This window comes from Bombina bombina, chromosome 7 (assembly GCF_027579735.1).
Source record: "Bombina bombina isolate aBomBom1 chromosome 7, aBomBom1.pri, whole genome shotgun sequence".
In the NCBI taxonomy this organism is placed as follows: domain Eukaryota; kingdom Metazoa; phylum Chordata; class Amphibia; order Anura; family Bombinatoridae; genus Bombina; species Bombina bombina.
In genome coordinates this window covers 177,198,934-177,226,761 of record NC_069505.1, presented here as the reverse complement: position 1 = coordinate 177,226,761, position 27,828 = coordinate 177,198,934, and the positions used below count along the sequence as shown (strand labels likewise).

Sequence of the window (27,828 nt, the reverse complement as noted above, 5' to 3'; positions counted from 1 at the left end):
TTTATTAAGGTTCTGTGAACCCTTTTGTCTGTGATCAGAACTTACGTGGTCGATATCTTTGGTTCTGCTTTATTTTTTTCATCTAGAAGAATCTCTCACTTACAGACTGTTGTTGTTTCTTTAACAAGAAAGATGTGTAAAAGGAGCGCCAGAGAACGTTAAAGTGTGTAAGAGAGAAACAAATATATACTATGTTATGATTAGTACATATTTAATATAAGACATAAGTATAAAACCAACACGTTTAAAAACAGCACAATTAAAAACAAATTATAAAATAAAGGTCTTGTATAAGACATGAAAGGGTTATATAAGAAAAAAACAGTGATCACTTGGTATTTAGGGGTACCCAAATGGATATGTACATACTGTATGACTCAGTAAAAAAAAAAAAAAATGACTGAGTGAAAATAAATATATTCTATAAGTTTTCAGTTTGAGAATAAAAGTCAGGATCAATGTGGAGGTAATAAATCCCAAAGTGGGGTTCCAATGTGAATTATGATGTCCAGGATTAGGAGAAGGGGATGTGTCCAAAAAAGTCAAGAGTTGATGTGTCCAGGAAATAGAGAAAATCCAAGTAGTAAGGGCAGTGTGGTGAAAGTCCAAAAGAAATAGATATGGATTCTTGTGGAACCTGTAAAAAAAGAGAAAAATACAAGGTGCAACAAAACTGGATGACAGGTGAGGCCTATATGAAAATAGACTTACCTGATGCTGATACAGGAAACTCGGGCTGGTATGTTGGGCAAAGAGTTGACGCGATTCGGCCTTGTAAAAGGCCTTTCTCAAGACTATACCAGCTCCATAGAATAATTGAGTATTTCTCCAACATTGGTGTGTCCGGTCCACGGCGTCATCCTTACTTGTGGGATATTCTCTTCCCCAACAGGAAATGGCAAAGAGTCCCAGCAAAGCTGGTCACATGATCCCTCCTAGGCTCCGCCCACCCCAGTCATTCTCTTTGCCGTTGCACAGGCAACATCTCCACGGAGATGGTTAAGAGTTTTTTGGTGTTTAAATGTAGTTTTATTCTTCTATCAAGTGTTTGTTATTTTAAAATAGTGCTGGTATGTACTATTTACTCTGAAACAGAAAAGGATGAAGATTTCTGTTTGTAAGAGGAAGATGATTTTAGTAGACAGTAACTAAAATCGACTGCTGTTTCCACACAGGACTGTTGAGATGAAGTAACTTCAGTTGGGGGAAACAGTTAGCAGACTTTTCTGCTTAAGGTATGACTAGCCATATTTCTAACAAGACCATGTAATGCTGGAAGGCTGTCATTTCCCCTCATGGGGACCGGTAAGCCATTTTCTTAGTTAAACATAAAAGAATAAAGGGCTTAAAAACTGGTAGACATTTTTCTGGGCTAAAACGATTGCTTTACTAGGCATATTATGCAGATTCTAACTAATAATTGGTATTATAATCTTGGGGAACGTTTAGAAAAACGGCAGGCACTGTGTTGGACACCTTTTTCAGATGGGGGCCTTTCTAGTTATAGACAGAGCCTCATTTTCGCGCCATTAATGCGCAGTTGTTTTTGGAGAGCAAGGCATGCAGATGCATGTGTCAGGAGCTAAGAATCACTGAAAAAGCTTATAGAAGGCGTCATTTGGTATCGTATTCCCCTCTGGGCTTGGTTGGGTCTCAGCAAAGCATATAGCTGGGACTGTATAGGGGTTAAATGTAAAAACGGCTCCGGTTCCGTTAATTTAAGGGTTAAAGCTCTGAATTTGGTGTGCAATACTTTTAATGCTTTAAGACACTGTGGTGAAATTTTGGTGAATTTTGAACAATTCCTTCATACTTTTTCACATATTCAGTAATAAAGTGTTTTCAGTTTGAAATTTAAAGTGACAGTAACGGTTTTATTTTAAAACGTTTTTTGTGCTTTGTTGAAAAGTTTAAGCCTGTTTAACATGTCTGTACCATCAGATAAGCTATGTTCTATATGTATGAAAGCCAATGTGTCTCCCCATTTAAATTTATGTGATAATTGTGCCATAGTGTCCAAACAAAGTAAGGACAGTAATGCCACAGATAATGATATTGCCCAAGATGATTCCTCAAATGAGGGGAGTAAACATGATACTACATCATCCCCTACTGTGTCTACACCAGTTATGCCCACACAGGAGGCCCCTAGTACATCTAGTGCGCCAATACTTATTACCATGCAACAATTAACGGCTGTAATGGATAACTCCATAGCAAATCTTTTATCCAAAATGCCTACTTATCAGAGAAAGCGCGATTGCTCTGTTTTAAACACTGAAGAGCAAGAGAACGCTGATGATAACTGTTCTGACATACCCTCACACCAATCTCAAGGGGCCATGAGGGAGGTTTTGTCTGATGGAGAAATTTCAGATTCAGGAAAAATTTCTCATCAAGCTGAACCTGATGTTGTGACATTTAAATTTAAATTAGAACATCTCCGCGCACTGCTTAAGGAGGTGTTATCTACTCTGGATGATTGTGACAATTTGGTCATTCCAGAGAAATTATGTAAGATGGACAAGTTCCTAGAGGTTCCGGTGCCCCCCAACGCTTTTCCTATACCCAAGCGGGTGGCGGACATAGTAAATAAAGAGTGGGAAAGGCCCGGCATACCTTTTGTCCCCCCCCCCTATATTTAAGAAATTATTTCCTATAGTCGACCCCAGAAAGGACTTATGGCAGACAGTCCCCAAGGTCGAGGGGGCGGTTTCTACTCTAAACAAACGCACTACTATTCCTATCGAAGATAGTTGTGCTTTCAAAGATCCTATGGATAAGAAATTAGAGGGTTTGCTTAAAAAGATTTTTGTACAGCAAGGTTACCTTCTACAATCAATTTCATGCATTGTTCCTGTCACTACGGCAGCGTGTTTCTGGTTCGAGGAACTAGAAAAATCGCTCAGTAAAGAATCTTCATATGAGGAGGTTATGGACAGAGTTCAAGCACTTAAATTGGCTAACTCTTTTGTTTTAGATGCCGCTTTGCAATTAGCTAGATTAGCGGCGAAAAATTCAGGGTTTGCTATCGTAGCGCGCAGAGCGCTTTGGCTAAAGTCTTGGTCAGCGGATGTGTCTTCCAAGACAAAATTGCTTAACATTCCTTTCAAAGGTAAAACATTATTTGGACCTGATTTGAAAGAGATTATTTCAGACATCACTGGGGGATAGGTCTTTTAAGGCTAAAAATAAGCCTAATTTTCGTCCCTTTCGCAGAAACGGACCAGTCTCTAATTCTGTATCCTCTAAGCAAGAGGGTAATACTTCACAACCCAAACCAGCCTGGAAACCAATGCAAGGCTGGAACAAGGGTAAGCAGGCCAAGAAGCCTACCACTGCTACCAAAACAGCATGAAGGGATAGCCCCCGATCCGGGACCGGATCTAGTGGGGGGCAGACTTTCTCTCTTTGCTCAGGCTTGGGCAAGAGATGTTCAGGATCCTTGGGCGCTAGAAATAGTTTCTCAAGGTTATCTTCTGGAATTCAAGGAACTACCCCCAAGGGGAAGGTTCCACAGATCTCAATTATCTTCAAACCAAATAAAGAGACAGGCATTCTTACATTGTGTAGAAGACCTGTTAAAGATGGGAGTGATACATCCAGTTCCAATAAGAGAACAAGGAATGGGATTTTATTCCAATCTGTTCATAGTTCCCAAAAAAGAGGGAACATTCAGACCAATTTTGGATCTAAAGATCCTAAACAAATTTCTCAGGGTACCATCGTTCAAAATGGAAACTATTCGAACGATCCTACCTACTATCCAGGAAAATCAATTTATGACTACCGTGGATTTAAAGGATGCGTACCTACATATTCCTATCCACAAGGAACATCATCAGTTCCTAAGGTTCGCTTTTCTGGACAAGCATTACCAGTTTGTGGCACTTCCATTCGGATTAGCCACTGCTCCAAGGATTTTCACAAAGGTACTAGGGTCCCTTCTAGCGGTTCTAAGACCAAGGGGCATTGCAGTAGTACCTTACTTGGACGACATCCTGATTCAAGTGTCGTCCATGTCAAAAGCAAAGGCTCATACGGACATCGTCCTAGACTTTCTCAGATCTCACGGATGGAAGGTGAACAAAGAAAAAAGTTCTCTGTCCCCGTCAACAAGAGTTCCCTTCTTGGGAACAATAATAGATTCCTTAGAAATGAGGATTTTTCTGACAGAGGTCAGAAAATCAAAACTTCTAAGCTCTTGTCAAGTACTTCATTCTGTTCCTCGTCCTTCCATAGCGCAGTGCATGGAAGTAATAGGATTGATGGTTGCAACAATGGACATAGTTCCTTTTGCACAAATTCATCTAAGACCATTACAACTGTGCATGCTCAGACAGTGGAATGGGGATTATACAGACTTGTCTCCGACGATTCAAGTAGATCAAAAGACCAGAGATTCACTCCGTTGGTGGCTGACCCTGGACAATCTGTCACAGGGAATGAGCTTCCGCAGACCAGAGTGGGTCATTGTCACGACCGACGCCAGCCTAGTGGGCTGGGGCGCGGTCTGGGAATCCCTGAAAGCTCAGGGTCTATGGTCTCGGGAAGAGTCTCTTCTCCCGATAAACATTCTGGAACTGAGAGCGATATTCAATGCTCTCAGAGCTTGGCCTCAACTAGCAAAGGCCAAATTCATAAGGTTTCAGTCAGACAACATGACGACCGTTGCATATATCAATCATCAGGGGGGAACAAGGAGTTCCCTGGCGATGAAAGAAGTGACCAAGATAATTCAATGGGCGGAGGATCACTCCTGCCACTTGTCTGCGATCCACATCCCAGGGGTGGAAAATTGGGAAGCGGATTTTCTGAGTCGTCAGACATTCCATCCGGGGGAGTGGGAACTCCATCCGGAAATCTTTGCCCAAATAACTCAATTATGGGGCATTCCAGACATGGATCTGATGGCGTCTCGTCAGAACTTCAAGGTTCCTTGCTACGGTTCCAGATCCAGGGATCCCAAGGCGACTCTAGTAGATGCACTAGTAGCACCTTGGACCTTCAACCTAGCTTATGTATTCCCACCGTTTCCTCTCATCCCCAGGCTGGTAGCCAGGATCAATCAGGAGAGGGCCTCGGTGATCTTGATAGCTCCTGCGTGGCCACGCAGGACTTGGTATGCAGACCTGGTGAATATGTCATCGGCTCCACCATGGAAGCTACCTTTGAGACAGGACCTTCTTGTTCAGGGTCCATTCGAACATCCGAATCTGGTTTCCCTCCAACTGACGGCTTGGAGATTGAACGCTTGATTTTATCAAAGCGTGGGTTTTCAGATTCTGTAATAGATACTCTGATTCAGGCTAGAAAGCCTGTAACTAGAAAAATTTACCATAAAATATGGAAAAAATATATCTGTTGGTGTGAATCTAAAGGATTCCCATGGAACAAGATAAAAATTCCTAAGATTCTATCCTTTCTACAAGAAGGTTTGGAGAAAGGATTATCTGCAAGTTCTCTGAAGGGACAGATCTCTGCTTTATCTGTTTTACTTCACAAAAGACTGGCAGCTGTGCCAGATGTTCAAGCATTTGTTCAGGCTCTGGTTAGGATCAAGCCTGTTGACAGACCTTTGACTCCTCCCTGGAGTCTAAATCTAGTTCTTTCAGTTCTTCAAGGGGTTCCGTTTGAACCCTTACATTCCGTAGATATTAAGTTATTATCTTGGAAAGTTTTGTTTTTGGTTGTAATTTCTTCTGCTAGAAGAGTTTCAGAGTTATCTGCTCTGCAGTGTTCTCCGCCCTATCTGGTGTTCCATGCAGATAAGGTGGTTTTGCGTACTAAGCCTGGTTTTCTTCCGAAAGTTGTTTCCAACAAAAATATTAACCAGGAGATAGTTGTACCTTCTTTGTGTCCGAATCCAGTTTCAAAGAAGGAACGTTTGTTACACAATTTGGACGTAGTCCGTGCTCTAAAATTCTATTTAGAGGCTACTAAAGATTTCAGACAAACATCTTCCTTGTTTGTTGTTTATTCTGGTAAAAGGAGAGGTCAAAAAGCGACTTCTACCTCTCTTTCCTTTTGGCTGAAAAGCATTATCCGATTGGCTTATGAGACTGCCGGACGGCAGCCTCCTGAAAGAATCACAGCTCACTCCACTAGGGCTGTGGCTTCCACATGGGCCTTCAAGAACGAGGCTTCTGTTGACCAGATATGTAAGGCAGCGACTTGGTCTTCACTGCACACTTTTGCCAAATTTTACAAATTTGATACTTTTGCTTCTTCGAGGCTATTTTTGGGAGAAAGGTTTTGCAAGCCGTGGTGCCTTCCATTTAGGTGACCTGATATGCTCCCTCCCTTCATCCGTGTCCTAAAGCTTTGGTATTGGTTCCCACAAGTAAGGATGACGCCGTGGACCGGACACACCAATGTTGGAGAAAACAGAATTTATGCTTACCTGATAAATTACTTTCTCCAACGGTGTGTCCGGTCCACGGCCCGCCCTGTTTTTTTAATCAGGTCTGATGAATTATTTTCTCTAACTACAGTCACCACGGTATCATATGGTTTCTCCTATATATATTTCCTCCTGTCCGTCGGTCGAATGACTGGGGTGGGCGGAGCCTAGGAGGGATCATGTGACCAGCTTTGCTGGGACTCTTTGCCATTTCCTGTTGGGGAAGAGAATATCCCACAAGTAAGGATGACGCCGTGGACCGGACACACCGTTGGAGAAAGTAATTTATCAGGTAAGCATAAATTCTGTTTTATAAGGCTTTTAGCCTATTATAGCAAAGGGGGGGGTGTAATTGAAAAAAAACGCCAAAAGTGATGTGATCCGGAAGAGATGCTGGCTATGTAACTTCCAGTTCTTTAAGAGTGACTTCCGGTTTGCGTGTCACAGTGCATTTCGTAATTTCCGGTCGTCACAAGTATTAATCACGTCACTTCCGGTGACTATAGGGCAGCAATATGGGCCGCTTATTCGCCATTTGAATATACATAGTTACTAAAATCATTAGTGAATATAGGACAAATATTAACATTATAAGGCTTTGGCATTGTAGCATATACGGGAGATCCGGTGTTAGTCAATTGTTATGGAGACCTAAGCGCATCATTGGTATATAGGGCACAGGTTAATACTGTGGATTACATCAATAACAATATCTAAGTAATGACTTGGTATATCTAAACAATGTATTATGTCTTTAACATTTTTAAAGGCATATGTGTTAAAAAAAATTGTTAAAAAATTCAAAATCCTATGTTTTAAAAAAGTCTACATAATAGAGAATCCATAATAAAAAAAGGCAAAATGAAAAAATACATAGTGGATATTATATATACCGCCCGAGTTTCCTATAATACAAAGAATACAATCAGTACAGTACTATATGTACCATTAGAAGATGTGTAAAAAAAACTAAATGTATGCTTACCTGATAAATTTATTTCTCTTGTGGTGTATCCAGTCCACGGATTCATCCATTACTTGTGGGATATTCTCCTTCCCAACAGGAAGCTGCAAGAGGATCACCCACAGCAGAGCTGTCTATATAGCTCCTCCCCTAACTGCCACCTCCCAGTCATTCGACCGAAGACAAGCAAGAGAAAGGAGAAACTATAGGGTGTAGTGGTGACTGTAGTTTAAAAAATAAAAAACACCTGCCTTAAAATGACAGGGCGGGCCGTGGACTGGATACACCACAAGAGAAATAAATTTATCAGGTAAGCATAAATTTTGTTTTCCTTGTAAGGTGTATCCAGTCCACGGATTCATCCATTACTTGTGGGATACCAATACCAAAGCTATAGGACACGGATGAAGGGAGGGACAAGGCAGGCGCTTAAACGGAAGGCACCACTGCCTGTAAGACCTTTCTCCCAAAAATAGCCCCAGAAGAAGCAAAAGTATCAAATTTGTAGAATTTAGAAAAAGTATGAAGCGAAGACCAAGTCGCCGCCTTACAAATCTGTTCCACAGAAGCCTCATTTTTAAAAGCCCATGTGGAAGCCACCGCTCTAGTGGAATGAGCTGTAATTCTTTCAGGAGGCTGCTGGCCAGCAGTCTCATAAGCTAAGCGGATTATACTTCTTAACCAAAAAAGAAAGAGAAGTTGCTGAAGCCTTTTGGCCTCTCCTCTGTCCAGAGTAGACAACAAACAATGCAGATGTTTGACAAAAATATTTAGTAGCTTGTAAATAAAACTTTAAAGCACGAACCACGTCAAGATTGTGTAATAGACGTTCCTTCTTTGAAGAAGGATTAGGACACAGTGACGGAACAACAATCTCCTGATTGATATTCTTATTAGATACCACCTTAGGAAGAAACCCAGTTTTGGTACGCAAAACTACCTTATCTGCATGGAAGATCAGATAAGGGAAATCATACTGCAAGGCAGATAACTCTGAAACTCTTCGAGCCGAAGAGATAGCTACCAAAAACAGAACTTTTCAAGATAAAAGCTTGATATCTATGGAATGCAGAGGTTCAAACGGAACCCCTTAAAGAACTTTAAGAACTAAATTTAAACTCCATGGCGGAGCAACAGGTTCAAACACAGGCTTGATTCTAACTAAAGCCTGACAAAACGCCTGAACGTCTGGAACATCCACCAGACGCTTGTGCAAAAGAATAGACAGAGCAGAAATCTGTCCCTTTAAGGAACTAGCTGACGATCCCTTCTCCAATCCTTCTTGGAGAAAAGACAATATCCTGGGAATCCTGACTTTACTCCATGAGTAACCCTTGGATTCACACCAATGAAGATATTTACACCATATCTTATGATAGATTTTCCTGGTGACAGGCTTTCGAGCCTGAATTAAGGTATCAATGACCGACTCGGAAAAACCCAGCTTTGATAAAATCAAGCGTTCAATCTCCAAGCAGTCAGACGCAGAGAAATTAGATTTGGATGTTTGAAGGGACCTTGAAGTAGAAGGTCCTGCCTCAGCGGCAGAGTCCAAGGTGGAAAGGATGATATGTCCACCAAATCTGCATACCAAGTCCTGCGTGGCCACGCAGGAGCTATCAAAATCACTGAAGCTCTCTCCTGCTTGATCTTGGCAATCAGCCGAGGGAGCAGAGGAAACGGTGGAAACACATAAGCCAGGCTGAAGGACCAAGGCGCTGCTAGAGCATCTATCAGCGCTGCCTGGGGATCCCTTGACCTAGACCCGTAACAAGGAAGTTTGGCGTTCTGACGAGACGCCATGAGATCCAGTTCTGGTTTGCCCCATAGTTGAATCAGCTGGGCAAATACCTCCGGATGGAGCTCCCACTCCCCTGGATGAAAAGTCTGCCGACTTAGAAAATCCGCCTCCCAGTTCTCTACTCCTGGGATATGGATAGCGTAAAGATGGCAAGAGTGAACCTCTGCCCATAGAATTATCTTTGAAACCTCCAACATTGCCAGGGGGCTCCTTGTTCCCCCCTGATGGTTGATAGGCTACCGTCGTGATGTTGTCCGACTGAAATCTGATGAACCTGGCCGCAGCTAGCTGAGGCCAAGCCTGAAGAGCATTGAATATCGCTCTTAGTTCCAGAATGTTTATCGGGAGGAGTGCCTCCTCCTGAGTCCACGAGTCCTGAGCCTTCAGGGAGTTCCAGACTGCACCCCAGCCCAGAAGGCTGGCATCTGTCGTTAGTATAGTCCAATCTGGCCTGCGGAAGCTCATCCCCTTGGACAGATGGACCCGAGATAGCCACCAGAGAAGAGAATCCCTGGTTTCTTGATCCAGATTTAGTAGAGGGGACAAATCTGTGTAATCCCCATTCCACTGACTGAGCATGCAAAGTTGCAGCGGTCTGAGATGTAGGAGGGCAAACGGTACTATGTCCATTGCCGCTACCATTAAACCGATTACTTCCATACACTGAGCCACTGAAGGACGAGAAGTGGAATAAAGAACACGGCAAGAGTCTAGAAGTTTTGACAATCTGGCCTTCGTTAGGTAAATCTTCATTTCTACCGAATCTATCTGAGTCCCTATGAATGAAACTTTTGTTAGAGGTGATAGAGAACTCTTTCCTTCGTTCACCTTCCACCCATGGAACCTCAGAAATGCCAGAACAATGTCCGTGTAGGACCTGGCAATTTGAAAAGTCGACGCCTGTATCAGAATGTCGTCTAAGTAAGGGGCTACTGCTATACCCCGCAGCCTTAGGACCGCTAGAAGGGACCCTAGAACCTTTGTAAAGATTCTTGGTGCCGTGGCCAACCCGAAGGGAAGAGCCACAAACTGGTAGTGCCTGTCTAGAAAGGCAAACCTGAGAAAACGATGATGATCTTTGTGTATCGGGATGTGAAGATAAGCATCCTTTAAGTCTACGGTAGTCATATATTGACCCTCCTGGATCATAGGAAGGATGGTTCGAATAGTCTCCATCTTGAAGGAAGGGACTATGAGAAATTTGTTTAAGATCTTGAGATCTAAGATTGGTCTGAATGTTCCCTCTTTTTTGGGAACTACAAACAGATTTGAATAGAAGCCCTGTCCCTGTTCCTCCTGCGGAACTGGGTGGATCACTCCCATAACTAGGAGGTCTTGAACACAATGTAATAATGCCTCTCTCTTTATCTGGTTTGCAGATAAAAGTGAGAGATGAAATCTTCCTCTTGGGGGAGAGGTTTTGAATTCCAGAAGATAACCCTTGGACACAAATTCCAATGCCCAGGGATCCTGGACATCTCTTGCCCAAGCCTGTTTCCGGATCGGGGGCTGCTCCTTCATGTTGTCTTACAGGCAGCAGCAGGATTTTTGGCCTGTTTCCCCTTGTTCCAAGGCTTAGACTGGGCAAAAGTTCCCTCTTTTTTTTGTTAGAGGAAGTTGAAGCTCCGCCACTCTTGAAGTTTCGAAAGGGCCGAAAACTAGACTGTTTGGTCCTTAATTTGTTGGACCTATCTTGAGGAAGGGCGTGACCTTTTCCTCCAGTGATGTCAGAAATGATCTCCTTCAGTCCAGGCCCGAATAGGGTCTGTCCTTTGAAGGGAATGATGAGAAGTTTAGACTTTGAAGTCACGTCAGCTGACCAGGATTTAAGCCATAGCGCCCTACGCGCCTGAATAGCAAAACCTAAATTTTTAGCCGTTAGTTTGGTTAAATGAACAACGGCGTCAGAAACAAATGAATTGGCTAGCTTAAGAGCCTTAAGCTTGTCAATAATATCTTCCAATGGGGTTTCAACCTGTAGAGCCTCCTCTAGAGACTCAAACCAGAAAGCCGCAGCAGCAGTGACTGAGGCAATGCATGCAAGAGGCTGGAGAATAAAACCTTGTTGAATAAAAAATTTCTTAAGGTAACCCTCTAATTTTTTATCCATTGGATCTAGAAAAGCACAACTGTCCTTGACAGGGATAGTGGTACGCTTAGCTAAGCTGCTCCCTCCACCTTAGGGGACCGTCTGCCATAAGTCCCGTGTAGCGGCGTCTATAGGAAACATCTTTTTAAAAACAGGAGGGGGAGAGAAAGGTACACCTGGTCTATCCCATTCCTTAGTAATAATTTCAGAAAACCTTTTAGGGATTGGAAAAACATCAGTGTAAGTAGGTACTGCATAGTATTTATCCAATCTACATAATTTCTCTGAGACTACAATAGTGTCACAGTCATCCAGAGTTGCTAAGACCTCCCTGAGCAATACGCGGAGGTGCTCAAGCTTAAATTTAAATGTAGACATATCAGAATCAGGTTGAAGTATCTTCCCTGAATCAGAAAAATCTCCCACAGATTGAAGCTCCCTTGCTTCAGCTTCAGTACATTGTGAGGGTGTATCAGACATAGCCACTAAAGCGTCAGAGAGCTCTGTATTTATTCTAGTCCCAGAGCTGTCTCGCTTTCCTTGCAATCCTGGCAGTTTAGATAATACCTCTGTAAGGGTATGATTCATAACTGCCGCCATGTCTTGCAAGGTATACGCAATGGGCGCGCTAGATGTACTTGGTGTCCCCTGAGCGAGATTTATAGGTTCTGACACGTGGGGAGAGTTAGACGGCATAACTTCCTCCTTGTCAATTTCTTCTGGTGATAAATTTTTTAGAGCCAGAATATGGCCTTTGTAATCTATAGTAAAACCAGTGCATTTGGTACACATTCTAAGAGAGGGTTCCACAATGGCTTCTAAACATAATGAACAATGAGTTTCCTCTAAGTCAGACATGTTTAAACAGACTAGTAATGAGACCAGCAAGCTTGGAAAACACTTTAATAACTGTGAACAAGCAAAAAATAAAAACGGTACTGTGCCTTTAAGAGAAAAAACAATCACAGAAACTGCAAAACAGTGAAAAAAGCAGTACATTTTACGAAATTTTTACAGTGTGTATAATAGACTGAAATAGCATTGCACCCACTTGCAAATGGATGATTAACCCCTTAGTTTCAAAACCGGATCAAAAAAACGATATAAACGTTTTTAAACAGTCACAACCAACTGCCACAGCTCTGCTGTGGCCCTACCTGACCATACAACGATTTTGGAAGGCACAAAAACCCTTTAGAGAGGTCCTATATGTTCAGGGGACTCCTTCAGGGAAGCTGGATGTCTCAAGCTGCAAAAACTACTGTGAAAATAGGCCCCTCCCAACCTGTACTCACAGTGTGAGGGCCTTAAAAAACTATCCCTAGGCAAAATCTAGTCAGCCATGTGGAAAAACTGGGCCCCAGAATAAAGTTTTATCACCAATATGTAATAAACGTTTATATACCTCAAGCAAACGTTATATCTAAAACGATCTAAAAAGATAGAGGAGAGGAGCGCAGACTCAAATGCAGGGTATAACAAAATTTAATAGTGTAAACAAAGACAAGTGGCAACTCACAAGGTATATAACATAAAATGGCATATAGTGTATCAATAACACTTAGCAACTTATCCCCTCTTCAAGTGTGTCCAGAAAGGAGTTCCAGGAAAAGGCAGGACAGGTGTATATCCTCATTCGCTCCAGGGAGGAAGCAAACAGGCAACCGGCATAAGTTCCCAAAGAGTGCCAGAAACCAGGCTGGCAACGGTAGCAAAGTCCGTATCAATGGTATAAATAATGGCGATGTAGTACCTTATCTGGCAAATAAGTGAATGAGATCCTAGGCTCCCAAATCCAAAAGTTCTGAATCTGCAGCACAGAACTTTTGGATTTGGGAGCCGGACTTTGCTTTCAATCAAGGTCTGTGGATTCACCTGTTTTAGAGGAGCAGCTGGATTCCTTTGTGTCTTTATATATCACCACATACATGGACTTGAATACCCTTATCTTCTTTATTTGTATGTTTTTATGAATTGAAATGTTGTATTAATTTATTGTCATTTAATAATTTTTCTAGTTATTAATTAAGTATACTGTTGAGATCTATGTCCTACTTATATTAGAGATTAGCGCTACTTCAGGTGTGTTGTCTTTACACACCTACCTCTCCTTTTGCAAACGTTATATCTATTCAGTAATGGGAGTAAATAACAAAAATATTACCCTTTACAGCAAGCATGATACCAGTCATTATTAAATCACTGTAATCCGGCTTACCTTAAATAAATCAGGTATTGTCAGCATTTTCTAGCTTATCATCTCTCTAGAAAAATTTAAAACTGCACATACCTCAGAGCAGGAGACCCTGTGAGAACAGCAGTGGATCTTAGTTACAAGCTGCTAAGATCATCAAAAACCACAGGCAGACTCTTCTTCAACTTTCTGCCTGAGGCTAAAATAGTACATCTCCGGTACCATTTGAAAATAATAAACTTTTGATTGAGGATAAACTACATTAATGCACCACATCTCTCTAGCTACTTCCCTTGTCGAGAGCTGCAAGAGAATGACTGGGAGGTGGCAGTTAGGGGAGGAGCTATATAGACAGCTCTGCTGTGGGTGATCCTCTTGCAGCTTCCTGTTGGGAAGGAGAATATCCCACAAGTAATGGATGTATCCGTGGACTGGATACACCTTACAAGAGAAACATTGAATTTTTTTTTGTGGAAAATGTAGGGAATATTCAAAACAATAGAGAATATAATAAGTATACAGAATGTACTAAATACATAATACATGTATCAGTATGGTGGATAGATTATTACTAAACCCTTATATACAGTAGTAACATAATCTTCTTTTAGTATACTATAGATACATCTATACAGTACATATTAAGATAGCGATCTCGGTTAGTATAATAATACATACCGGATCCTATTCCGTGTATGTGTTGTAAGTCTGTTTTTTATGGTCTATAGGATAATACTGGGTGATTATGACTGTTAAGATAGTAGAAAGCATCAAAGTGAATAGGATGGTAGTGTGATATTAGATAGGGGAGATATCTTAAAGTACCTTTGAATGTGGGACAGCATGTACCTATATACAAAGTATATGTTGACAAATATAGGACATATAAACCTATTTTGTGGAGAGGTGGATACCCATAATTTGCTTAATAACTTATTTGGGAAAGTGGTGATATATGAATAAGTGGTCATAGGAGGTGAACTACCTCAAAATCAGCGTTTAGACCTTTTGGATAAATGCAGTCTAGATTAAACATCCATTTACATTCCATTAAAAGCAATCTTTTTTCAAAGTTTCCACCGCTCCAATCTTTTGTTACTTTGCATATACCCATATATTTAAGGGTGGGGGTATTCCCTTTATGCTTTTCTTTGAAATGTTTATATATGGGAACATCATCTTTTCCGCACTCAATTTGTAGGAGATGTTCTCTTATACGATCTTTCAACATTATACTGGTTTGGCCGACATACTGGAGTCCACACTCACACTTAATTATATAGATTATACCCTTGTCAGAGCATCGCAGTAACTGGTTAACTTTAAATCTTTCCTTCTAAATAAAAGATTAGAAGTGATCTTTTCTTTCATGTAATTAGCAAGAGTCCATGAGCTAGTGATGTATGGGATATACATTCCTACCAGGAGGGGCAAAGTTTCCCAAACCTTAAAATGCCTATAAATACACCCCTCACCACACCCACAATTCAGTTTTTACAAACTTTGCTTCCCATGGAGGTGGTGAAGTAAGTTTGTGCTAGACTCTACGTTGATATGCGCTTCGCAGCAGGCTGAAGCCCGGTTTTCCTCTGAGTGCAGTGAATGTCAGAGGGATGTGAAGAGAGTATTGCCTATTAGAATACATTGGTCTTCCTCTAGGGGATCTATTTCATAGGTTTTCTGTTATCGGTCGTAGAGATTTCTTCTCCTACATCCCTTTTCAGATCGACGATATACTCTTATATACCATTACCTCTACTGATTCTCGTTTCAGTACTGGTTTAGCTATCTACTATATGTAGATGAGTGTCCTGGGGTAAGTAAGTCTTATTTTTTGTGACACTCTAAGCTATGGTTGGGCACTTTATATGTAAAGTTCTAAATATATGTGTTTAAACTTATATTTGCCATGATTCAGGATAATCAGTATTCCTTCATTCAGACTGTCAGTTTAATTATTTGGGATAATGCATATGAATAAATATTTTTTTCTTACCTTGAAAATTTTCAATTGACTTTTTTCCCTGCGGGCTCTTAGGCTCGCGGGGGCAGAAAATGCTTCAATTTATTGCGTCATTCTTGGCGCAAACTTTTTTGGCGCAAAATTTTGACATTTCCGGCGCTGTAGTTGACGCCGGAAGTTTGTTCGTTGTTACGTCATTTTTTGACGCATGTGTGTTCAGACGTTTTTTTGCGCCAAAAAATGTGGGCGTCGTTTTCGGCGTCAGAGGATGTGGCGTCATACTTGGCGCCAAAAAATATGGGCGTTGTACTTGACGCCAATAATGTGGGTGTCATACTTGCCGCCAAAAATGTGGGCGTCATACTTGTTCCACTTTTTCTCACATTATTTAAGTCTCACTTTTTTGTTGCTTCTGGTTGCTAGAGGCTTGTTTGTTTTGCATTTTTTCCCATTCCTGAAACTGTAATTTAAGGAATTTGATAATTTTGCTTTATATGTTGTTTTTTTCTATTACATATTGCAAGATTTTCCATATACTGTTCCTGGATCAGAACATGCTGAGGGATTCCTGTTGACTGAGATCAGTCCTACCAAAGCTAAGTTCATTTATTTTAAATGTTTATCTTTAGCTATGGTTTGTAAGTTATCATGATAAACTTTTACATGCAGAATCCATTAGTATTTATGATTTATATATTGCTATTCTTTTTACATCTTATGTACAAGATATACTTAGAAATTTATAAGAATTTTTTTCTGATTCTATTTTAAAGGCTTTGTCTGACATCCTGCCTTCTAATAAATTTTTAGGTCTTTTCAAACTTCTTTTTTAGTTGATGAAGTTTCAAATGACCAACAACATAATGAATTATCCTTATCTGATGGTGTTTTTTTCTCATTCAGAATTTTTCTTCATCAGATATGGACACTAACAAATCTACTTTTTTATTTTTTAATAGAGTACATTTGTTCTTTGTTCAAAAGGTGTTGATTATTTTGGATATTGAAGTAACTAGTTCTTTGGATTTTAAAGACTAGCTAACATTTAAATTCTGCTTATTTATCTTCTGTGATTTCTTCAGAGGTTTTTTCCAGTTCCTGATACTAGGGAAGGGAATAGGCTGAGAATTTTCTTTTAGTCCTTCTTTAAGGTTTTTAAATTGTATTCTTTGCCGGCAGTTAATTTTGAGGAAAGATTCCCCAAGTTAATGGGGCTCTCTCTACTCCTGCTAAATATACTATTATTCTTATAGCAAATAGTATTTATTTTTTTCCTTCAGATGGTTGTATCTTATTTAAGGAAAATTATTTTCAGGTACTTTTATTAGACCTGTAATTTATTTGGCTGATGTTGCAATTGCTTCATCTTTCTGGTTGGATACTTTAAGATCAAGTATCGGATTATGATTTGTTTAGCATTTTTAAAAGGACAAAATCTACTACTCATTTGAAGTTCAGACTAAGTGCTATTGCATTGTCTTGCTATCTTGCATTTGTTGATTGCGCAAGTCCAGTGTGTTGACTGGTCCTTTAACTTGATTAATATGCTAATAATTTCATTTGTATTGTCATTTTATTAAATATTTTCGCAAATGAGGTTTAATCTATGTCTTTAGCTATTTTAGCTAGAAGAACTTTGTGATTTTAATTTTGGAATGCTAATTTGATTTCTAAAATCCATATTTCTTTTTTTCCAAGATAATCAATTATTTGGTTCATAATTGGATTCAATTCTTTAACTGTTACTCTGGGCTTCAAGATTGAGTTCTAAGACTAAAACTTTAAGCTTATATTAGTTTTCTGTTCTTACTAGGAACGGAATCCTGAATTCTTCCCCAAGTAACATGTTTATAATTGGAAGTTTTTTTTCTTCATTCATTTAAGCCTTTTTAAAGGTTCAAAGTCAGCTCCCCAAATTTGCATATAGGTGCGGTTCTTATTCCAGCTTGGCTGGTAAGGGGCAGGTTAAGACTTTTTTGAAGTTTGTTTGGTTCTATTCTGTCCAAACTTCTTAGACTTTGGGTACAGAATAGGATTCAGAGTAAAACCGTCTGTGAGAAGTCTTTTTTCTCTATCATATTCCAGCTATTCCAGTAAGACTAACACTTTCCTGAAGTGTGTTTCAGACCTATATGTTTTGGGTACTAGTGAAGTGCGGCTGGTCACCCATTGGGGCTCAAGCGCTGCTCAGACCTGGAGTTTTCTGGGGTATTTATTCCAGTTTCATTTTAGGAACTGGGTTTTGGGGTTTTATTCAAGACTATTCATTGAAAGATAGAAAATCTTTTTGAATTGTCATATAAGTGTACCATCTTTTAGAATGGTGTTTATATGGTCTATTCTGCCTTTTTGGTCAGTGATGGCATTATTTGTTTACAATAGATACAATAGATGCATATCTTCATTTTCTGTTTTCATTCAGATTATTTTTATTTTCTGAGATTCTCTTTTTTTGACAAGCATTACCAATTTGTTGCTTTTCCTTCTGGTCTAGCGACAGCTCTAAGAATCTTTTCAAGGTTCTCAGTGTTCCTTATTTGGACGGTATCGTGGTACTGGCTCAGTCTTTTCGTTCTGCGGAATCTCATACGATTCAACTTTGTTGTTTCTTCAAGACATGGTTAGAGGATCTTTTTATCAAAATCTCCTTGATTCCTCACACAAGGGTCACCTTTTTTAGGTTTCCAGATAGATTGTGTCAATGTTTTTGTCTCTAACAGACAAGTGACAAGTTTATTAGGTTCCGTTTGTCGGAACCTTCAGTCTCTATTATTTCCTTCAAATTGCTATATATGCATGGAAGTTTTAGGTTTCATGGCTGCAGCATTGGATTCGATTCCCTTTGCTCATTTCATAGGAAACCTTTCCAGTTTTTTATGCTGAATAATGGTGCAGGGATTCTAGGATATCACTTTTTATCTTTGAATCCTAATGTTTAACTATCTTTGATTCGGTGGTTAAGATCACCATCATTTAGTTCTACAGGTCTCTTCGGTTCTTTCATCCTGGACTATGATCTTTACAGATGCGAGTCTTTTAGGTTGGGAGGCTGTCTGATCTCTGTCAGCACAAGGGGTTTGGAAATCTCAGGAGGCGAGATTACCGTTTGATATTTTGGAACTCCGTGCATTCTCAGAGTTCTTCAGTTTTGTTTTTTTGAAGAAGAAGAGACGTTTATTGTTTTTTCAGATAGACAATGTCACAACTGTGGCGTATGTCAATCATCAGGGTGGGACTATCAGTCCTTAGGCTGTGACAGAAGTATCTCGGATATTTGCTTGGGCTAAATCCAGCTCCTATCTAATTTCTGTGGGTTTTTTCCCAGGTATAGACAATTGGGAAGCGGATTGTCTCAAGCTTTACATCCGGGAGAATGGTCTCTTTACCTAGATATGTTTTTCAATTTTTCAGATGTGAGGGCTTCCAGAAATAGATCTGATGGCATCTCATCTAAACAAGGAACTTCCCAGGGGCCTATTCAGGTCCGGGGATCCTCAGGCGGAAGTAGTGTATGCATTGACACTTCCTTGGAATTATCAATCTGCCTATATTTTTTCATCTCTGGTTCTTCTTTTAAGAGTGATTTTCAAAGTCATCAGAGAGCAATCTTTGGTGTGGCTGGTGGCTCCAGCATGGCCACACAGGTTTTGGTATATGGTTCTTGTTCGGATGTCCAGTTGCCAATCTTGGTTACTTCCATTAAGGCCAGACCTTATATCTTAACATTTCGTTTTTTTCATCAGGAATTCAAATTATTAATTTGATGGTATGAAAATGTAACACTTAGTACTTAGTCATAGAAGTTTCTCTGACTCAGTAAATAATACTATGTTGCAGGCTCGTAAATCTGTGTCTAGTAGGATTTATTATCGAGTCTGGAAGATTTACATCTCATGATGCTTTTCTTATGAATTCTCTTGGCATTCTTTTAGAATTCCTAGGATTTTTTAGTTTCGTTATAAGGTTTTTGTCTGCAAGTTCCTTGAAAGGACAAATAACATAATTTATGTAAGAACTTACCTGATAAATTCATTTCTTTCATATTAACAAGAGTCCATGAGCTAGTGACGTATGGGAATATACATTCCTACCAGGAGGGGCAAAGTTTCCCAAACCTTAAAATGCCTATAAATACACCCCTCACCACACCCACAAATCAGTTTAACGAATAGCCAAGAAGTGGGGTGATAAGAAAAAGTGCGAAGCATATAAAATAAGGAATTGGAATAATTGTGCTTTATACAAAAAAATCATAACCACCACAAAAAAGGGTGGGCCTCATGGACTCTTGTTAATATGAAAGAAATGAATTTATCAGGTAAGTTCTTACATAAATTATGTTTTCTTTCATGTAATTAACAAGAGTCCATGAGCTAGTGACGTATGGGATAATGACTACCCAAGATGTGGATCTTTCCACACAAGAGTCACTAGAGAGGGAGGGATAAAATAAAGACAGCCAATTCCTGCTGAAAATAATCCACACCCAAAATAAAGTTTAACAAAAAACATAAGCAGAAGATTCAAACTGAAACCGCTGCCTGAAGAACTTTTCTACCAAAAACTGCTTCAGAAGAAGAAAATACATCAAAATGGTAGAATTTAGTAAAAGTATGCAAAGAAGACCAAGTTGCTGCTTTGCAGATCTGGTCAACCGAAGCTTCATTCCTAAACGCCCAGGAAGTAGATACTGACCTAGTAGAATGAGCTGTAATTCTTTGAGGCGGAGTTTTACCCGACTCAACATAGGCAAGATGAATTAAAGATTTCAACCAAGATGCCAAAGAAATGGCAGAAGCTTTCTGGCCTTTCCTAGAACCGGAAAAGATAACAAATAGACTAGAAGTCTTACGGAAAGATTTCGTAGCTTCAACATAATATTTCAAAGCTCTAACAACATCCAAAGAATGCAATGATTTCTCCTTAGAATTCTTAGGATTAGGACATAATGAAGGAACCACGATTTCTCTACTAATGTTGTTGGAATTCACAACTTTAGGTAAAAATTCAAAAGAAGTTCGCAACACCGCCTTATCCTGATGAAAAATCAGAAAAGGAGACTCACACGAAAGAGCAGATAATTCAGAAACTCTTCTAGCAGAAGAGATGGCCAAAAGGAACAAAACTTTCCAAGAAAGTAATTTAATGTCCAATGAATGCATAGGTTCAAACGGAGGAGCTTGAAGAGCTCCCAGAACCAAATTCAAACTCCAAGGAGGAGAAATTGACTTAATGACAGGTTTTATACGAACCAAAGCTTGTACAAAACAATGAATATCAGGAAGAATAGCAATCTTTCTGTGAAAAAGAACAGAAAGAGCAGAGATTTGTCCTTTCAAAGAACTTGCGGACAAACCCTTATCCAAACCATCCTGAAGAAATTGTAAAATTCTCGGTATTCTAAAAGAATGCCAAGAAAAATGATGAGAAAGACACCATGAAATATAAGTCTTCCAGACTCTATAATATATCTCTCGAGATACAGATTTACGAGCCTGTAACATAGTATTAATCACGGAGTCAGAGAAACCTCTATGACCAAGAATCAAGCGTTCAATCTCCATACCTTTAAATTTAAGGATTTCAGATCCGGATGGAAAAAAGGACCTTGTGACAGAAGGTCTGGTCTTAACGGAAGAGTCCATGGCTGGCAAGATGCCATCCGGACAAGATCCGCATACCAAAACCTGTGAGGCCATGCCGGAGCTATTAGCAGAACAAACGAGCATTCCCTCAGAATCTTGGAGATTACTCTTGGAAGAAGAACTAGAGGCGGAAAGATATAGGCAGGATGATACTTCCAAGGAAGTGATAATGCATCCACTGCCTCCGCCTGAGGATCCCGGGATCTGGACAGATACCTGGGAAGTTTCTTGTTTAGATGAGAGGCCATCAGATCTATCTCTGGGAGCCCCCACAATTGAACAATCTGAAGAAATACCTCTGGGTGAAGAGACCATTCGCCCGGATGCAACGTTTGGCGACTGAGATAATCCGCTTCCCAATTGTCTACACCTGGGATATGAACCGCAGAGATTAGACAGGAGCTGGATTCCGCCCAAACCAAAATTCGAGATACTTCTTTCATAGCCAGAGGACTGTGAGTCCCTCCTTGATGATTGATGTATGCCACAGTTGTGACATTGTCTGTCTGAAAACAAATGAACGATTCTCTCTTCAGAAGAGGCCAAAACTGAAGAGCTCTGAAAATTGCACGGAGTTCCAAAATATTGATCGGTAATCTCACCTCCTGAGATTCCCAAACTCCTTGTGCCGTCAGAGATCCCCACACAGCTCCCCAACCTGTGAGACTTGCATCTGTTGAAATTACAGTCCAGGTCGGAAGAACAAAAGAAGCCCCCTGAATTAAACGATGGTGATTTGTCCACCACGTTAGAGAGTGTCGAACAATCGGTTTTAAAGATATTAATTGAGATATCTTCGTGTAATCCCTGCACCATTGGTTCAGCATACAGAGCTGAAGAGGTCGCATGTGAAAACGAGCAAAGGGGATCGCGTCCGATGCAGCAGTCATAAGACCTAGAATTTCCATGCATAAGGCTACCGAAGGGAATGATTGTGACTGAAGGTTTCGACAAGCTGTAATCAATTTTAGACGTCTCTTGTCTGTTAAAGACAGAGTCATGGACACTGAATCTATCTGGAAACCCAGAAAGGTTACCCTTGTTTGAGGAATCAAAGAACTTTTTGGTAAATTGATCCTCCAACCATGATCTTGAAGAAACAACACAAGTCGATTCGTATGAGACTCTGCTAAATGTAAAGACGGAGCAAGTACCAAGATATCGTCCAAATAAGGAAATACCACAATACCCTGTTCTCTGATTACAGACAGAAGGGCACCGAGAATCTTTGTGAAAATTCTTGGAGCTGTAGCAAGGCCAAACGGTAGAGCCACAAATTGGTAATGCTTGTCTAGAAAAGAGAATCTCAGGAACTGATAATGATCTGGATGAATCGGAATATGCAGATATGCATCCTGTAAATCTATTGTGGACATATAATTCCCTTGCTGAACAAAAGGCAATATAGTCCTTACAGTTACCATCTTGAACGTTGGTATCCTTACATAACGATTCAATAATTTTAGATCCAGAACTGGTCTGAAGGAATTCTCCTTCTTTGGTACAATGAAGAGATTTGAATAAAACCCCATCCCCTGTTCCGGAACTGGAACTGGCATAATTACTCCAGCCAACTCTAGATCTGAAACACAATTCAGAAATGCTTGAGCTTTCACTGGATTTACTGGGACATGGGAAAGAAAAAATCTCTTTGCAGGAGGTCTCATCTTGAAACCAATTCTGTACCCTTCTGAAACAATGTTCTGAATCCAAAGATTGTGAACAGATTTGATCCAAATTTCTTTGAAAAAACGTAACCTGCCCCCTACCAGCTGAACTGGAATGAGGGCCGTACCTTCATGTGAACTTAGAAGCAGGCTTTGCCTTTCTAGCAGGCTTGGATTTATTCCAGACTGGAGATGGTTTCCAAACTGAAACTGCTCCTGAGGACGAAGGATCAGGCTTTTGTTCTTTGTTGAAATGAAAGGAACGAAAACGATTGTTAGCCCTGTTTTTACCTTTAGATTTTTTATCCTGTGGTAAAAAAGTTCCTTTCCCACCAGTAACAGTTGAAATAATAGAATCCAACTGAGAACCAAATAATTTGTTTCCCTGGAAAGAAATGGAAAGTAGAGTTGATTTAGAAGCCATATCAGCATTCCAAGTCTTAAGCCATAAAGCTCTTCTGGCTAAGATAGCCAGAGACATAAATCTAACATCAACTCTAATAATATCAAAAATGGCATCACAGATGAAATTATTAGCATGCTGGAGAAGAATAATAATATCATGAGAATCACGATTTGTTACTTGTTGCGCTAGAGTTTCCAACCAAAAAGTTGAAGCTGCAGCAACATCAGCCAATGATATAGCAGGTCTAAGAAGATTACCTGAACATAGATAAGCTTTTCTTAGAAAAGATTCAATTTTTCTATCTAAAGGATCCTTAAACGAGGTACCATCTGACGTAGGAATGGTAGTACGTTTAGCAAGGGTAGAAATAGCCCCATCAACTTTAGGGATTTTGTTCCAAAATTCTAACCTGTCAGGTGGAACAGGATATAATTGCTTAAAACGTTTAGAAGGAGTAAATGAATTACCCAATTTATCCCATTCCTTAGCAATTACTGCAGAAATAGCATTAGGAACAGGAAAGACTTCTGGAATAACCGCAGGAGCTTTAAAAACCTTATCCAAACGTATAGAATTAGTATCAAGAGGACTAGAATCCTCTATTTCTAAAGCAATTAGTACTTCTTTAAGTAAAGAGCGAATAAATTCCATCTTAAATAAATATGAAGATTTATCAGCATCAATCTCTGAGACAGAATCCTCTGAACTAGAAGAGTCCAAAGAATCAGAATGATGGTGTTCATTTAAAAATTCATCTGTAGAGAGAGAAGATTTAAAAGACTTTTTACGTTTACTAGAAGGAGAAATAACAGACAAAGCCTTCTTTATGGATTCAGAAACAAAATCTCTTATGTTATCAGGAACATTCTGCACCTTAGATGTTGAGGGAACTGCAACAGGCAATGGTACATCACTAAAGGAAATATTATCTGCTTTAACAAGTTTGTCATGACAATTAATACAAACAACAGCTGGAGAAATAGCTACCAAAAGTTTACAGCAGATACACTTAGCTTTGGTAGATCCAGCAGGCAGTGGTTTTCCTGTAGTATCTTCTGGCTCAGATGCAACGTGAGACATCTTGCAATATGTAAGAGAAAAAACAACATATAAAGCAAAATAAATCAAATTCCTTATAAGACAGTTTCAGGAATGGGAAAAAAATGCCAAACATCAAGCTTCTAGCAACCAGAAGCAAATGAAAATGAGACTGAAATAATGTGGAGACAAAAGCGACGCCCATATTTTTTGGCGCCAAATAAGACGCCCACATTATTTGGCGCCTAAATGCTTTTGGCGCCAAAAATGACGCCACATCCGGAACGCCGACATTTTTGGCGCAAAATAACGTCAAAAAAATGACGCAACTTCCGGCGACACGTATGACGCCGGAAACGGAAATGAATTTTTGCGCCAAAAAAATCCGCGCCAAAAATGACGCAATAAAATGAAGCATTTTCAGCCCCCGCGAGCCTAACAGCCCACAGGGAAAAAAGTCAAATTTTTGAGGTAAGACAAAATATGATAATTTAAAGCATAATCCCAAATATGAAACTGACTGTCTGGAAATAAGGAAAGTTGAACATTCTGAGTCAAGGCAAATAAATGTTTGAATACATATATTTAGAACTTTATAAATAAAGTGCCCAACCATAGCTTAGAGTGTCACAGAAAATAAGACTTACTTACCCCAGGACACTCATCTACATGTTTGTAGAAAGCCAAACCAGTACTGAAACGAGAATCAGTAGAGGAAATGGTAAATATAAGAGTATATCGTCGATCTGAAAAGGGAGGTAAGAGATGAATCTCTACGACCGATAACAGAGAACCTTATGAAATAGACCCCGTAGAAGGAGATCACTGCATTCAATAGGCAATACTCTCCTCACATCCCTCTGACATTCACTGCACGCTGAGAGGAAAACCGGGCTCCAACTTGCTGCGGAGCGCATATCAACGTAGAATCTAGCACAAACTTACTTCACCACCTCCCTTGGAGGCAAAGTTTGTAAAACTGATTTGTGGGTGTGGTGAGGGGTGTATTTATAGGCATTTTAAGGTTTGGGAAACTTTGCCCCTCCTGGTAGGAATGTATATTCCCATACGTCACTAGCTCATGGACTCTTGTTAATTACATGAAAGAAATCTGCTTTTCCTGTGCTGTTTCACAGTAAGAATTGCTAAATCTTTCTGATATTCATTGTTTTGTTCAGGCTTTGGTTCGTATCAAGCCTGTCATTAAGCCAATTTCTCCTCTTTGGAGACTTAATTTGATTCTGAAGGCTTTACAGGCTCTTCTGTTTGAGCATATGCTTTCTTTGGACATTAATTTCATGGAAAGTATTGTTCTTTTTAGACATCTCTTCAGCTAGAACAGTTTTTGAATTATCTGTTCTTTCTTGTGAATCTCCTTGTTCTGATTTTTCATCAGGATAAGGTGGTTTTTGCTGTCCTCATTTCAATTTTCACCTAAAGTTGTGAATTCTAACAACATTAGTGGAGGAATTATTATCTTTTCATTGTGTCCTAATCCTAAGAATTCTTTGGTAAGATTCTTACATTCTTTGGATGTGTTAAGAGTTTTGAAATATTATGTTGAAGCTATTCAGATTTCAGACAGACTTCTAGTCTATTTGTTATCTTTTCTGGTTTTAGGAAGGTCAGAAGGCTTCTGCCATTTCTTTGGCATCTTGGTTAAAGCTTTTGATTCATCATGCTTATTTGGAGTCAGGTTAATCCCTGTCTCAGAGGATTACGGCTCATTCTACTAGGTCAGTTTTTACTTCCTGGGCTTTTTAAGAATGAAGCTTATGTTCATCAGATTTGCAAAGCAATGACTTTGTCTTCTTTGCATACTTTTACTAAATTCTACCATTTTGATGTTTTCTCTTCTTTAGAAGCAGTTTTTGGTAGAATAGTACTTCAGGCAGCTGTTTCAGTTTGATTCTTCTGCTTATAATTTCAGTTTTTTCATTATAAAAATTGAAACTTTTGACTTGGGTAGTGGATTAATTTTTCAGCGGAATTGGCTGTCTTTATTTTATCCCTCCCTCTCTAGTGACTCTTGCGTGGAAGTTCCACATCTTGGGTATCTGCTATCCCATACGTCACTAGCTCATGGACTCTTGCTAATTACATGAAAGAAAACATAATTTATGTAAGAACTTACCTGATAAATTCATTTCTTTCATATTAGCACGAGTCCATGAGGCCCACCCTTTTTGTGGTGGTTATGATTTTTTTGTATAAAGCACAATTATTCCAATTCCTTATTTTTGATGCTTTCGCTCCTTTCCTATCACCCCACTTCTTGGCTATTCGTTAAACTGAATTGTGGGTGTGGTGAGGGGTGTATTTATAGGCATTTTAAGGTTTGGGAAACTTTGCCCCTCCTGGTAGGAATGTATATCCCATACGTCACTAGCTCATGGACTCTTGCTAATATGAAAGAAATTAATTTATCAGGTAAGTTCCTACATAAATTTATGTATTTATTTATGTATTATATATTTAATGATTATGCTATCCAATCTTTATCATTGGAGCAGTTCTTCCTTACTCTCATGAGTTGTCCTTTTGGGATGTTTTGTATCCAGTTTTTATGGTGACATGTTTTGTGAATGTAGTTACTACAGTCTACTTGTTTAAAATAAGTGGATCTATTTATTTTCCCATATTTCGTGTCGATTTTTAAATAGAAAAAATGGTGTGAATTTGAGGGGCAAGAATCCCAGAAGATTGACTCCCACTTACCCATATAGAGATTTGCATAACTTGGTGCAAACTTGGTCCCCATCGCAGTCCCACAGAGTTGTTTATAGAATTTTCCATTACAATTGAAATAATTGTGTTTCAGGATGTATTCTATCCCTTTTAATATGAATTATTTCTGAGTTGGAGGTATATTCAGGTCTTTATTTAGAAAATACTCTACTGCTGCTATACCTTCTTGATTGGGTATACAGGGAGGTTACGTCACAAGTTACCAGTATATATTCTCTCCCCCAAGGTATATTATTAAGAATGTTTAAGACTTCAGAAGAGTCCCTCAGATAGGCAGGAAGTTTTTTTTTACATGTTTGTTAAGATGTTGCTTGTAATGGACTCTATCCCTGAGATTATGGGTCTAACTGGGGGTTGAGTTAGAGATTTATGGATTTTGGGTAGTTGATAAAAAAAAACTGAATTTATGCTTACCTGATAAATTACTTTCTCCAACGGTGTGTCCAGTCCGGGGAATATCTCTTCCCCAACAGGAAATGGCAAAGAGTCCCAGCAAAAGCTGTCCATATAGTCCCTCCTAGGCTCCGCCCACCCCAGTCATTCGACCGACGGACAGGAGGAAAAAACAGGAGAAACTATAGGGTGCCGTGGTGACTGTAGTTAGAGAAAATAATTAATCAAACCTGATTAAAAAACCAGGGCGGGCCGTGGACCGGACACACCGTTGGAGAAAGTAATTTATCAGGTAAGCATAAATTCTGTTTTCTCCAACATTGGTGTGTCCGGTCCACGGCGTCATCCTTACTTGTGGGAACCAATACCAAAGCTTTAGGACACGGATGAAGGGAGGGAGCAAATCAGGTTACCTAAACAGAAGGCACCACGGCTTGCAAAACCTTTCTCCCAAAAATAGCCTCCGAAGAAGCAAAAGTATCAAATTTGTAAAATTTGGCAAAAGTGTGCAGTGAAG

At 39.7% G+C, this 27,828-nt stretch overlaps 1 long non-coding RNA gene across 1 annotated transcript; it reads right to left on the bottom strand.

Moving 5' to 3' along the window:
- Nucleotides 1–194: 194 nt before the first annotated feature.
- Nucleotides 195–27,458, bottom strand: LOC128666058 (uncharacterized). Its single transcript, XR_008403203.1, has 2 exons — nt 27,333–27,458; nt 195–637 (listed from the first exon to the last, which is right to left on the bottom strand). It is a non-coding gene; the product is annotated as an uncharacterized LOC128666058 (long non-coding RNA).
- Between the last annotated feature and the right edge of the window lie 370 nt (nt 27,459–27,828).